We start from the raw sequence: 13,194 nt of genomic DNA, 5'->3' as shown, positions 1-13,194 counted from the left end.
CCTGAATTTTATCTGGCAACCCTACAAGAGCATTTTCATCCAGTTTTAGTTACTCTATATTATTGATAAGAATACTGTAAGAACTGTTTCAGATGCCTGGCCAACTTCCCTCTCAGCCCATTATTTGTCCTTGGTAACATTTCCTGGAAGCATAGGGTCCCATAATATGTGACTGTACCTTGTTAAAGTGTCAAGTGTTTACAGAGAGCCACAGTACATGTTAGGTGCTGAGAAGCCCTGCAGTAAAGACATGAACATATACACCCTCCCCAAAATTCGATTCGGACTTGAGAATCCACACACACATGCTGCAATTATCTCCCTCTGAGATTCCCAACCTCACATCCTGTGAGCAGCCTTGCTCAATGGTTTGGCTGTGTCAGTGGGCTAGGTTCGGTACTGGCTGACATTCACTTTTCCCTCTAGGGACACAGGATACAGGAATCGGATTTTGATCCTGATGAAGAATTTCATAGTGTTTCTGAGGATCTCACTGCTGCTTCTCAGCTTCTGAGGGTTAGGGCCTGCTTGCACAAGTGCCCAGCTTAGCAGACACCCTGTAATGGGACTCACTCATTGTTTTAGATGTAATTTGTTGTCACGGTTTTTAAAGTAGAGCACAACAATCTTTGTGTGGAAAAAGATGTGTTATCATAGGAATCAATTTGTGCATAATTTTCTAGGTGAAGTCTAGAATGCATCTTCTTTAAAGGTAAACTTAATGACATTTGTTTCATAAATACCATCATTCCTCACTGTCAGTCCTCTGAACGCTCAAGCCTCTGACATTCAGTGAAGCAATAGAGAAATCAAACATGCCTACCTAACCTTTATGAAAATATTTAAAATTATGATTTAATTTTTAATCTCCCATGGCAGCAGTAAAATAAATGATACAAATCTCAACAGGACAAACTGCCTGCTTTGCAATAACACTTGGGGTATGGCCTAAACAGGCAAGATTTCCTTTTAATCATAAACTGATGTGGCATGGGTGTGGGCAAAGGGAGGTGGTAGATGTTGACATTTTGCATTTCCTGGGGACTCATTTATGTAATTGTCTTTCACAGAGGGTAGAGAGTGGCAAAGCAGTTTTGACATGTTCTGTGCTAACAGTTTGGGTTTTAATGTAATGCCTTGTTCTTCCTTGACACTTAGTTTTTCCCTTTTGTCATTAAAACAAACAAGCAAAGAAAAACCAAGCAAACTCAAAATGGGCAAAACAACGACCAAGCAAAAACAAGTAAAGGCAAAAAAAAAAAAAAAAAGGGAGGGGGGCTTTCTAACTTTTTTTTTTTTTGGGGGGGGGAAGATGATCTAATCAGTCTCAAAAGAGGATTTCAGGTTTAGAGTTCATGTGAAATCTCTTACACAATTAGCTAAGGTCAGGGGCAAAAGCCACTGGAGTAGGGACGGGTGGACTTACGGATGCCAAATTAAATAAGGTGGTTTACTGTGTGGAAATGATACACATGCGGTATATTGCAGATGCAGTAATTGGTTTCTCAGTGTGTTTTCACAGTTCAAAGAGCCAACATCAAAAATCTCATAGCCCTAGGAAGCAAATTGTTTAGTTTTACGTTATTTCATGTGCACTAAACATTAGTTAGGCACATGGCTTTATTTTTAGAGACTTATTTACTTGAAGGGCAGAGTTACAGAGAAAGAGGGAAAGAGAGCTCTTCCATCTGCTGGTTCACTCCCCAAATGGCTGCAATGGCCAGGGCTGCTGGACTAGGCTGAAACCAGAGGTCAGGAGCTTATTCAATTTGTCCCATGTGGGTGCATGGGCCCAAGGACTTGGGTAATCTTCCACTGCTTTCCCCAGGTCACTAGAAGGGAGTGGTTCAGAAGTGGAGCAGCCAGGACTAGAACTTTTACCCATGTAGGGTGCTGGCATTGGCACAGCAGGCAGAAGCTTAACCCACTATGCCACAATGCTGGCCCTAATGAGTGGTTTTATGTGACACTTGAACTGTGAATACTTTGAGGCAGGCCACAGCCTGACCCATTTATAGGTACTTGTAAGTGTATGTTGAATCTATGAATATTCTGTACATAACTGTGATTTCAAGATAAAGTATCAAATCTACGAACAATTTTCCATTTGGTTATATCTCATTGGAACCTCTGATTGAACTCTTTGGAACTTGGCTGATTTCTTAGATTTACAGGGTTCCTCACACTTGAGACTATTGCAATTGTGGGCCAGGTGATTTTTTTTTTTTTTTGTTATGGATTCTGTCCTTTGCGCTGTAGAAAGTTTAACAGTATTTCTGGCATCTGTCCACTACATATTAATAGCATACCCCAGTGTCTCCAGACATTGCTAAATGTCATTGTGCCAAGGGTGGGGGTAAAATTGCTCTCAGGTGAGAACCGCTGAGTTAGAAGGCAGTGCAGGTTCAGGTCCAGAGTTCTCATGAGTTCACTCTAGTTCCCTACAAATTACATGATTCTGACGCACTTGCTTTTACAGATGGGATCCAAAGAGCTTTGTGACTGCAAGAGGAGGAGGAGGAAGGTCAGGAATAGAAAACAGGTTGAATGTCCATCAGTGAGTGAATGGATAACATGATACATCCATACAAGGGAAAATTATTCGTAAGAAGGGAATGGAGTTGTGATACATGCTGCAATGTGGATGAACCTTGAAAACATGTTAAAAGTCAGACATACAAGATCACATATTAGAGGATTCTTTTTATATGAAACACTAGAATAGATAAATCAACACAGACAGAAAAACAGCTTGTTGGTTGACAAGGGCTGTGAGAGTAGGGCTGAGAAGAAAACCGCTTAATGGATGTGGATGGCAGGCATTGTAGTGCAGTAGGTTAAGCTGCTGCTTGGGATGGCCATATCCCATATTTGAGTGCTAGTTTGTGTCCTGGCTCCTATGCTTCCCATCCAGCATCCCCCTGATGCATCTTGGGAGGCAGCAGATGAGGACTCAAGTGGTTGTGCACCTGCCATCCGGTTGGGAGACCCAGATAGAATTCTGGCACTAGCTTCAGCGTGGCCCAGACCTGGCTGGGAGTGAAGCACTAGATGGAAGATTTTCCTCGCTTGGTGTGTGTCACTCTGCCTTTCAAGTAGATGAAGGATAAGTAAATAAACATTAAAACTGGATATGTAGTTTCCTTTTGGAGTGATGGAGAGGGTGATTACACAGCATTGTGATTATATCAAATGACAGTTGTTCATTGGAAAATTATTTTCAGCTTTTTTTTTAACATTTATTTGAAAGAGTTACAGAGAAGCAGAAGTAGAGAGAGATCGAGAGATCTTCCATCTGCTGGCCGCAATGGCCAGAGCTGGGCCGATCCGATGCCAGGATCCAGGAACCTCTTCCAGGTCTCCCATGCAGGTGCAGAGGCCCAAGAACTTGAGCCATCTTCTACTGCTTTCCTAGGCCATAGCAGAGAGCTGGATTGGAAGTGGAGCAGCCGAGACGTGAACTGGTGCTCTTATGGGATGCAGGCACTAAAGGCCGGGGCTTTACCTGCTATGCCACAGCACCAGCCCCCTTGGCTTTGTTTTAATTGACATAATTGTACATATTATGTGGTACAATGTGGCACTTTGGTACATGTATGTATTGTGTAATGATCAAATTAGTAGTATATTCATTCTCTCAAACACTTATTTCTTTGTGGTAAGAATGTTTAAAATCTTTTGGCTAGTTTGAAATACACAGTGCAATAACATTATTGGTAGTCATTGTACTGTGGAATAAAACACCAGCACTTATATCTATGTAACTGTAAATTTGTACCCAATGACAACTTCTTTCCATTCATCCCTACCTTCCCGGTCCCTGCTAACCACTGTTCTGCTCTCAACTTCTATGAGATTCACTCATTTAGATTCCACATGTGAGTGAGATCGTGTGCTGCTTGTCTTTCTGTTCTTGGCTTATTTCGCTTGACATGATGACCTCAAGTTCATCCACGTCATCTCAGATGACAGGATGCCATTCTTCTTTATGACTGAACAGTGTCCAATTGTGTTTATGTCCCACATAAATTGTTAATTTTATGTTATACGAATTTCAACTCAACAAATTAAAAGAAAGGAGAGGCCAGATAGACCCTTCAGAGGGCCAACTTAAGCCAAAGGGAGCAGTCTAGGAAAAATAGAACTGCCCAAGTTTTCCATTTTGTTTCAGGGACCACTGAGGGTTTGGAGGAGCTTAAATGGGGCCATGGAGAAGGTTGGAAACCAGATGGGGCAGCAGTCTCCCATCCTCTTTTGCTTGAATCAAAGTTAGCTATACCTAGTGATCCTTAGGGACATTTGGACTAAAAGCAGAATTTCCTTCACATGACTGTCATGAAAGTTCAACGAGTGAATGCATTTTGATTTGCTAGCACATAGAAGGTATTGCCGAAATAGTGGCAATTATTTGTTTCCTGTCTCTGAACAGTTAGGCATCCTTCTGTCCTCTTTAGGATCCTAAAGAGGGGACTAATTTGGACTCTTTGCCAGTTATGCCCCCTCTTTTCACTGAGTAAATTAGAATCTATTCTTCTACATGTTAGATTTATGTCAAAACCAATTATGCCTCTGATCATGGTATACAAAGAATTTCACCTCTGAGGGCAGCTGAAGGTCAGACTTAATCACAACAGCCAGTGCCACAATCACAAGGCACAAACTGGCACAGGGAAGTGATTAGTCAAAAGATGAAGAGCTTCAGTGTCCCAGGCATAGGAGGGATGCTCAAAGAAATGACTTCTTTCTCTTTTAGTGAGGTTTTGGAAGGAACATGGAAACAAATGAAAAACACAAAGAGTTCCAGGCTAAAACTTAATACTCCCCATCAGCTTCTCTAAAATACAATCTTGATAGCTTCTTTTGTGTGTGTGTGTGTGTATGTTTATGTGTGTGTGTATAATATATACATATTTGGAAGGCAGAATTAGGGAGAGACAGATCTTCCATATGCTGATTCACTCCCCCAAATGGCTGCAATGGCCAGAGCTGGGCCAATCCAAAGCTAGGAGCCAGGAGCTTCTTCCTGGTCTCCCTTATGGGTGGCAGGGCCCCAAGGACTTGGGCTATCTTCTGCTCCTTTCCCAGGAGCATTAGCAGGGAGCTGGATCAGAAGTGGAGCAGCTGGAATACGAATTGGTGCTCATGTGGAATGCTGGCGTTGCAGGCCATGACTTAACCCACTACACCACAATGTTGACCCCTACTTCTTTCTTTTATGGTACATTTCATAGAGGAAACTATGAGTATGTGTGAATCTGAAGAAATGTGCCTCAGAAGAGAGAAAGATGGGTTGAAGGGACTTTGGAACAAAACGCATCTTGAGTTATTGCAAATTCCAAGCTCTGCAGTTATGTGCTCTTTCTTTATGAGGAAAAAAAGTGTGTGGTGGGGAGGCTTTGCAGTGCATCTTCTCCATTAGTAGGAGAGAACCTTGAAAGGTTCATGGAAAATGGAGCTGAAAGATGTTTATTTTAGTATAAAATTTTGAAATCCATGAAGTTTTTTCATAATACACATTTCCCACAAACTTTCTGAAGTACCCCTCATTTTAGACCCAGTTATTTTACATGAGTAAGGAAGAGACAAATTGGGGTCCTTTACATCTTGGAGATGGAATTAGATTTTTTTCCTTTTTGACACTGTCTTCCCAGTGGATGCAAGAAGAGTTAGGGAGAAAGATGAGGTAGAATTTTAGACATGTAGAATCACAATCAAATTCATACTTGATCTGCTGCTACCTCTCACACTTCCTCTTTCTTGATTTTATTCTGGTAGTGTTGAAAAATATTGGCTTCCTATCAAATCCAGGAAGAATGTGGGTGCTGTGCACTGGAAGTCACCGAATGAAAATACAATTTCTAAAATTGAAAGCATCTTTTATTGATTTGAGCATCACATTGTCTTGGTAAATAGTATGAGCTTTCTCATTCTGAGGAAGAGATCTCGGAGAAGCCTTTTGCACATTCTCTTGTGGCAACACACCAGCTGTTTTTGAAAAAAGGCTTGGTGCTTTGAGCTAGTCAACCTGGCAGGGGTGGGTGTGTGTGTGCTCTGCCTCTCTGCAGCTTGCCTGCCTGTCCCAGACTAGCAGAGAATTCGGCTAGCTGCCAAATAAGGCCACTGGAGACATATACTTTTTTTTTTTTTTTTTTTTTTTTTATTTTATTGACAGGCAGAGTGGACAGTGAGAGAGAGACAGAGAGAAAGGTCTTCCTTTTGCCGTTGGTTCACCCTCCAATGGCCGCCGCGGTAGCGCGCTGCGGCCGGCGCACCGCGCTGTTCCGATGGCAGGAGCCAGGTGCTTATCCTGGTCTCCCATGGGGTGCAGAGCCCAAGCACTTGGGCCATCCTCCACTGCACTCCCTGGCCACAGCAGAGAGCTGGCCTGGAAGAGGGGCAACCGGGACAGGATCGGTGCCCCGACCGGGACTAGAACCCGGTGTGCCGGCGCCGCAAGGCGGAGGATTAGCCTGTTGAGCCACGGCGCCGGCCCGACATATACTTTTGTAGGTCTAAATGCAACAGGTCCTGGGCAAGGACTGCTGTGTTCTGGACAGCAGTAAGCATCATGAGCACTGGAGAAGCATAACCAAAGCTCTGGTGGGGTTTCTGGTCTTGAGAAGAGAGAAGAAAGCCCCTACGGTTTCCAACAGCTTTGTGGTGTTTGTAGGCCTTCAGAGTTCAGAGGCTGATCCCAGGAGGGAGAGGGCCAGACCTTGCAATTTTCCGGATCCAGGAAAATAAAAAAGAGTGATTGATTTTTTCAGGAAGGGAGCCATGTGCAAAAGAGGGCTTCTGACCCCAGAAGGAGGCATGGGGAGGGAGGAGGAAACAGATGTTTGAGTAATAGCAAAGGGACCCAGGAGGCTGTTATGCTGTGTCAATGATGTAATGCTGAATTGAAATGACTCTTAACTACAGATGTGTGGGCTGTCGCTTGCCCTGGGAGGGAAGAGCATTCCCATGCAGGTGCACGTAGCTGGGTCTCAGACAGCAAGTCATAGACAAACTTGTGCTCGCTTCGGTTTGTGTATGTTTTTTTGGCCCAGTCTGGGCCTTCATTCCTGGATGCTGATTACTCCGTGGATAAAGATGGGCAAAGCTTTGAAATGTGATTCAGGAAGAGCCAATATACCAGGGCCAGAGCGAGGGTTGTGACAGAGCTTGGACAACACATTGATAGCTCCCTTAGTTTTGTGCTTTTTTAGGCTGCTTTCCTTAGGCTAAAGTCTTGCTTTGATAGGATCCCAGAATGTTTTTTTTTTTTAATTTGTGGGTTTCTGCTGGAAACCCTGACTGTGCACAGCTCTCCCTAAGGGTTGAACTATGCACTTTGTCCAACTCTGACTTTATGCTGTGAACTGGCAGATGCCAGGGAAGAAAAAAATGAGCATCTGCCATTACGTTGCTTTAAAACTTATGGTGGCCTTGTATTGCCCATCCCTTTAGCTTCATCTTGTACCACTCTACACCCATTTATGCTCTGGTCTCCTTGGCTTTCTATCAGTTCCTAAAATAAAGCAGGCTTTATCTTACAAAAACGTGGCACTAGCTCTTCTCCCTGTTTGGAAATCTCTTCCCTAAGATCTTTAAAGACCAACTCTTACTCATTTTTCAGTTCTCAGGGCCTAGCCAGTGCCTAGGACATACTGGACACCAAGGAAACTGAATGGGAGCAGATTGTAGTGGACAACAGAAGGTCAGTGGAGAGGTCAGGCTTTGGGGATGGGCATAAGCTAAAGGTTATATGGGAGGAATTGTTTAGTTAAAAAGAGTAAATGCAGAGCCAAGGGGCAGTGGTGACCCATGGGCTTCATCTGTTCTCCAAAGGTCAGAGTTGAGGCACATGGCTAGGCTCTAGAACTAGGAATTCACTGATAGGTGCTGCTCTAACCTGAATCAAGGATGAAAACACCTGGTTAAACTCATTGTCATGACTCAAGTAAGCTAAGGAACAGACCCTGGGATTGCTAGAGAGAATCCCATTTATACTTTTTAAAAAAGATTTACTTATTTGAATAGCAGAGTTGACACAGAGAGATTGATCTTCCTTCCACTGATTCACTCTCCAAATGGCCACAACAGCCAGGGCTGGGCCAGGCTGAAGTCAGGAGCCAGGAACTCCATCAGGTCTTCCACATGGATGACAGGGGCCTAAGCATTTGGGCCATCTTCTGTTGCTTTCCCAGGCACAATAGCAGGGAGCTGGATCAGAAGAGGAGCAGTTGGGACACCAAGCAACACTCTGATGTGAAATGCTGGGTTTGCAAGCAGCAGCTTAACCTGCTGGGCCACGAAGCTGACTCTTCCACTTACACTTTTAGTTAAGGTACTGATTATTGAATAGTGATCTCTTATCATCTCCATCTGTGAGCAGTACAGTTTCCCAAATTCCTTCCCACCCCAGCTGCAATAGATGGCACTCGTTTGCATGTTCATAGTACTCTGTCCTCTCCATCATGGCACTGTCGTTAGTGTACTTGTCTTTGGAGGTTTGAGTCTGTCTTTCATACGTGTCTGTGAGCTCAGGGAAGGGACCATATCACTAACAGGTACTTGGAAAATGCTCTGGGTTTGTTGGATGAATGAATGAACTATTCTCTGATTATAATATGGCTGCCCCTTGTCTTACCATACTCATTCATTTGTTCATCTACTTGTTCCACAAATGTTTTTTAAAGATTTATTTATTTGAAAGATGAAGTTACAGAGAAAGTGATCTTCCATCTGCTGGTTTGCTCCCCAAATGACCACAATACCTGGGGCTGGGCCAGGCTGAAGCCAGGAGTTCCCTTCAGGTCTCCCACGTGAGTGCAGGAATCCAAGCATTTGGGCCATCTTGCACTGCTTTCCCAGGTGCATTAGCAGGGAACTGGATCAGAAGTGGAGCAATCTGGTCTCAAACCAGCACCCATATGGGATGCTGGTGATGCAGATGGAGGCTCTACCCACTATGCAACAACACTGGGCCCTCAGCATATATTGCTGCGGAGCAGCCCATATGGGATGCTGGCATCACAAGTGATGACTTATCATGTAGTGTCACAACACCATCCCTCACACAGCATTCTTACCATAAACAAAGTTAAAAGACAATCATTGATTTAGACTATTTATAGTCTATTTATAGACTATTTATAGTACTATGAATCTAGTACTTTGATCCAGACCCTTGCTAATGCATCTGGGAAAGCCAGCAGAAGGTGGCCCAAGTGCCTGGGCCCCTGCCACCCATGTGGGAAACCAGGATGGAGTTCCAGGTTCCTGGCTTTTGCTTGCCCCAGCCCTGGCCCATTGCAGCCATTTTGGGAAGTAAACAGCAGATGGAAGATCAATCAATCAATCTCTCTCTCTCCCTCCCTCCATCCCTTCCTCTCTCTCTCTTCCTCCTTCCCCCCTCCCCTTTTAAGACTGTTTATTTGAAAGGCAATGTTCAACCTCACTGGTAATCAAGAAAATGTAAATTAACCATGATGAGAGGTCTTTTTACATCTATCAGACTAAAAAAATGAGAAGTCTGACAGTAACAAATGTTGGCTAGAATATGGAGTAGACTCTTCATTCACTATTTGGCCAGAGTGTAAATTAATTTTAGGCACTTGAGAGGAATTTGATAATGTCTGATAAACTTGGCAACATACATACAATCCAGCAATTGCTCTCCTATTTGTCTAGATATACTCACATACTAATGAACAAGGGTCATTCATTTTGGCGTTATTTCTAATAGTGAAAAATTAGTAACAATGTACATGTGTATTAATAGTATAGGTATATAAAATAAGACATTCACGTGGCAGACTTCTACATATCACATGAAAGGAATGATCTCGATTCAGATGCAGCAAAATGTTGGATGACTGAATCAAGTTACAGTGTACATACGAGGATGTGCGTTTTGAGATGCAAGCTCTATGTTCATGGATGTATGTGAGTGCATTTGAAGTATAGAAGAAGGCCTGGAATAATGTACTCCAAATTCATAATGATGATTGCCTTTGGGGATAGGGAAGGATGATGGGATTGGGAGTATGGGGCTGAGACAATCTGACTTGTAGGCTTTTCTTTTTTTATTTTAATGTGATAAGTTTCCCCTGATCTATGTTAACTAATAGAGTACCAAAAAAAAATGTACAGGAGTGAAACTGACATTTTGAGATTTGAGGATTGTTTATAGCCCTTGTCTCTACTGTTGAGGAACAGTGTTTTTTCTTCTATTTGTTGAATTCTTTACTCAGTGTGTGGTTAATCTTATGAGTATAAAGTAAACTGAAAGAAGATCATTGTAGAAATTAAGAGGGAGTAAGAGAAGAAGGAGTAGGAATGGAAGGAGCATGAGTGGGGGAGAGGGTAAGGTGGGAAGTATCACTGTATTTCTAAATCTGTATGTATGAAATACATGAAATATGTTTACCTTAAAAACTTTTAAAAATAAAAATTATTTATTTATTTGAAAGGCAAAGGCACAGGGAGAGAGGGAGAGACAGCAGAGAGATTTTTCCATCCACTGGCTAACTCCCCAAATGGCTGCAAAGTCCAGAGCTGGGCAGGTCCAGAGCCAAGAGCTTTCTCCAGGTCTCCCACATAGGTACAGGGGCCCAAACACTTGGGCCATCCTTTGCTGCTTTCCTAGGCACACTATCAGGGAGCTGGACAGGAAGTGGAGAAGCTAGGATTCGAACCGGTGCCCATATGGGATACCAACATTGCAGGCAGTGGCTTTACCTGGTATGCCACAATTCCAGCATCAATTTTCTTTGTATATGAAGAGTAGTATGCTGATAAACATTTAACAATTGGCTTTCCAGGAAATAAAAAAAAACACATTGATTTATAATGTTTGAGAACTTCCATGGTATAATGCTTTCACTGTGACCAGTTTCAAGCTACCAAAGGTTTAGCCATTAGGTGGCAAAATTTCTAAAAATTTGAAATAAAGCTCTCAAGAATAAGTATGAAATGGTTGCAACATACCATTCTATGTGTATATTGTGTGTGCATACACATGTATGTGTATAAAAACTTGAAACATTGATGAAACTATTCCTCAGTTCTGTATATTGGAAGCATAATATTTGTTGTATAATCCTTTGAAGTTTTATACATATATTACATTTCTTGTAAAAATAATTCTGTATGAGTCAGAATTGGTAAAAAAAAAAATTGACAGATTGTTACTGAAAATGTTGTAGGGGCCAGCTCTGTGGCACAGTGGGTTAACGCCCTGGCCTGAAGCGCCGACATCCCTATGGGTGCTGGTTCTAGTCCTGGCTGCTCCTCTTCCAATCCAGCTCCCTGCTATGGCCTGAGATAGCAGAAGATGTCCCAAGTCCTTGGGACCCTGCATCTATGTGGGAGACCTGGAGGAAGCTCCTGGCTTCAAATGGGTGCAGCTCTGGCCATTGTGGCCAATTGGGGAGTGAACCAGCGGATGGAAGACCTCTCTCTCTCTCTCTGCCTCTCTTCTCTCTGTGTAATTTTCAAAACGAATAAATAAATCTTAAAAAAAAAAGTGTTGTAAAGCAGAGCTTTGTCCTAGATGATTTTCTCTATATTTGGCATCTAAACAACTTGTTGAATATATTGAATAAGCACATTTTTCTTGAACATTTTCCTCTCTACTGGTCACATAGTTTTATGTACCAAGAGCAGCTTTCAGAAATAGCCAATTTTTATGATCAAAACAAAAACTTACAAGAGAAAAAACCCCAGCTAACAGAACAGTAGACTTAAATAATTCCCAAGTATCTCTCCCAGGGCCTGACACTTTGTTGACCCATTAGCAGAATTCGTTTCACTCCATTGATATACTGGAAAAACAATTGCTAGATCAGTTGGACTGTATGTGGTTTTTTTTTTTTTAAACAAGCTTCAAAGGTTTAGAGGGGGGATGCTATGTTATCCTGCTGAATATATTGCTGTTACTGCTCTGGGTTACCACAGCTGAAGGAGGGTCTACTCCTGTGTGGAAGGAAGGAATAGAGCAATTAAATGTAGGAATGGTTTTTCCCTGTTTCCTAGTCATCTGTTATTTAGTGAGTTCCTAGAATAAATCAAGTTCCCATGGCTTCAGGCACTGAAGCGAACACAATGAGGAAGCTAGTCTTTCCTTATTGATTATAGACTCTTCCCTTTTAGGGATCCAGAAAGAAATGCTTTAAAATGCATCTTCTCTCTTCTTTCAATTGTTTTTAAAATGATTTATTTTATAAATAAAATATAATTTAAAATTATGAATAAAATTTAAATTATATGATTATAAATAAAATTGTATAAACATCATGTGATAATATCTTTATTATAAGACATTTATATACTTGGTGTTTTGTAAATTCAATTTTTAATAAAACAAAACACAAAAGATCTTTATAAATTTATAGAGTAAATTAGGAATAAATGTAGATTTATAAAATACATTTTATAAATAGTTGCAGATTTGAAATTAGATTTATAAATATTGGAATAAATTGAATATTAAATTTCTGCTTTTCAATTAGATATGAAGTTATTACTTATTGTAACAGTTGTATTTAGTTGAAAGTCCTGCTATATTAAACATTTATGTAAAATCAAATATGGTAATTAAAACTTGACACAGAGAAGTGCTAATCATACACTGCACATTCTTGACTGTGTCTAGCCTACATAGCATGCTTTCCAGACAGATGATTCTTCTATAGAACCAGGATCATTATAAACAAGAATTTGCTCATATTCCTGATTGAGATTCCCATCTTTTCTTAGCACGTGCCACTGAAAAATTTCTCATCATTTACTTCTATTTCATTTTTTAATTTACTTACTTTTTTTAAAAAATTATTTACTTGAGAGGCAGAGTAGAGAAAGAGGGAGGAACAGAGAGGAGAGATCTTCCATCCTCTGGTTCACTCCCCAGATGGCCACAACTGCTGGAGCTGAGCTGATCTGAAGCCAGGAACTTATTCTGGCTCTCCCACATGCATGCAGGGGCCCAAGCATTTTGGCCTTCTTCCACTGCTTTCCCAAGTGCATTAGCAGTGAGCTGTATAGGAAGTAGAGAAGCTGGGACTCAAACTGGTGCCCATATGGGATGCTGGTGCTGCAGGTGGAGGCTTAACCTACTACCCTGGCCCCTTCATTTACTTATTTCTGCTTTTGCATATGCTTTCAGAATTTATTAGTTTGTGTTTCTATTACTTTGTAAATAAAACCAGT

Source organism: Lepus europaeus, chromosome X, assembly GCF_033115175.1.
Source record: "Lepus europaeus isolate LE1 chromosome X, mLepTim1.pri, whole genome shotgun sequence".
Taxonomy (NCBI): Eukaryota; Metazoa; Chordata; class Mammalia; order Lagomorpha; family Leporidae; genus Lepus; species Lepus europaeus.
Note: the sequence above shows the minus strand (reverse complement) of the source record.